The sequence below is a fragment of the Echinops telfairi genome, unplaced genomic scaffold (assembly GCF_000313985.2).
Source record: "Echinops telfairi isolate 266 unplaced genomic scaffold, ASM31398v2 ScPeMD7_18;HRSCAF=68, whole genome shotgun sequence".
NCBI lineage: Eukaryota > Metazoa > Chordata > Mammalia > Afrosoricida > Tenrecidae > Echinops > Echinops telfairi.
The window spans coordinates 72,303,713-72,305,635 of record NW_022103915.1 but is presented as its reverse complement, the minus strand read 5'-3'; the positions used below and the strand labels follow the sequence as shown (position 1 = coordinate 72,305,635).

Sequence of the window (1,923 nt, the reverse complement as noted above, 5' to 3'; positions counted from 1 at the left end):
AGGCAAAGTGGTCCCCATCCGTTTCGGTCGAGTGTCAGAGACGCTTCAGTGTTCCCTTATAGGCTAGGGGACCAAGTGAGTCCGTAGTGTGAAGGCGGCTGTAGCCGGTTTCTTCACGACTACTTCACGAACGTGGATAAATCAATGCCGAGTTAAAAAGGATGAGGGACCAGGAGTTTGCTGGGACGTCACCGCGGAGGCGGTGCGTATGCAGATGAGCTCACCGCGGCGTATGCAGATGAGCTCACCGCGCAGCGCCTGTCGGTCGGGGGCTCGGGCCGGGACCCCACGTCCTGCTACCCGCAGGAGCGCCAAGTGGGCTTTGCTCTCTGCTGGGCGACGTGGGCGGAGGGGCTGCTGGGGAGGCGCAGGTGCGGGGGGCGCGCTGTGCAAGGGGGCGTGTGTAAGAAGCGTGGCGGGCTGGGGGGTGTGAGCGTGCGGCGGGTGTGATCTCATATTTACCTGGCAGGGGAAACACCGTGATCTGGAAGGTGGTTTTCTTAGGGCGAAACTCACCCATTGCACTGCGGGTGTGCTGACCTCTGCGATTTCCTCAAATGTGGGAAACTCGACTGCATAATTTGTGGTAGTAGGGGACTGCGTTCGCGTTCTCCCCTGAGTTATTTCGTACAAAACAACAGACTTATACTTAAGTCCCTTTCTCTTGCTTTAGTAAACTGTGTTAACGTGTATTTGCTTACGGTGCTGGCTGTAAGTGTTAATGAAGGGCTTTTTCTTGTTATTTCCTACAAAGTAAGCCGTCATTTTTGTTTAAAGTAATGAAGTGTCAGTATTAAATCACTGTTATATTTTACCTCAGGTCACTTGTTAGATCACTGTTCATCCTTGGCAAAGGGTGGCCTTTTGACTTTAAAAGGATTGATTATGGCTTCCGATTTAGGTCTGGAGGGTGATTAAGTAGCCACACTGTTGGTGGTCCCACCTACCCTACCCTCCATCGGTCCAGTAAGCGGTTTCTCTTCCATGATTCTGAATTGTGTTCCACTTTTCATGTCACTCTTCCCAGTGACCATCTAAGGTGCAAATAATGGTCTGTTCTGGCCCAAAGGAAAAAAAAACTGGAAAGACAAGGGTTGGGGTTGGGGACCTGAGAGCAATGAAGACTGTATAACCCCACAGAGGGTTAACAATACAAGTGCAGGTGGAAAGATAAACACCACCCCACCACCCCCCGAAAAACCCACAATATGTAATTATGATTTCTAGAGTTCCATAGAAAGAAAATGTTACGAAACTGATAGTTGGCAGCAAGTATACAATTAATATACCTGTTATATCTGTAAAACCTGCCAATAAAATGGTTAATAAAAATATTTTGAATGGAAGCAATCAAATCCAGTGGGATGAATGACGACGCAGCCTAAACTAGTCTTGACAACGCTGAGACCAGAACTGCTCTGAAAAGGGTACTCGAGCGTCTCAATATGAACCTGCAACCCTGTACAAGAATAACAAACAGCCAAGAAAGCAATGGCCACAACTTACTAAAGCAACAAGCAACAAGCAACAAGACTTACAATACAAACCCCACGCTGACTAAATCTAATGGTGACTTAAAGCTCAAAATTGCTTGAGATGAAAACGTGATTGTGCATACAAGAGCAAAATATTCCTAAAAAACGAAGTAGGAAAGACAAAAAAAACAGCTTGAATTTCAGTCGTAACAAGCAGCAAGAAACACAAAAACTTACTCTATTTTTCTGCACAAAATAACTCAGGGGAGAGCGCGAACGCAGTCCCCCACTACCACAAATTATGCAGTCGAGTTTCCCGCATTTGGGGAAATCGCAGAGGTCAGCACACCCGCAGTGCAATGGGTGAGTCTCGCCCTGGGAAAACCACCTTCCAGATCATGGTGTTTCCCTTGCCAGGTAAGTATGAGCTCACAACCGCCGCACGCTC

At 47.8% G+C, this 1,923-nt stretch overlaps 2 non-coding genes across 2 annotated transcripts; one reads left to right on the top strand and one right to left on the bottom strand.

Annotated features, from left to right (window-relative positions):
* The first annotated feature begins 454 nt into the window (after positions 1-454).
* On the top strand, positions 455-618 carry LOC115868828. The gene has a single exon (XR_004045803.1). It is a non-coding gene; the product is annotated as a U1 spliceosomal RNA (small nuclear RNA).
* A 1,118-nt stretch (positions 619-1,736) lies between these two features.
* On the bottom strand, positions 1,737-1,900 carry LOC115868792. The gene has a single exon (XR_004045773.1). It is a non-coding gene; the product is annotated as a U1 spliceosomal RNA (small nuclear RNA).
* Positions 1,901-1,923: the final 23 nt, after the last annotated feature.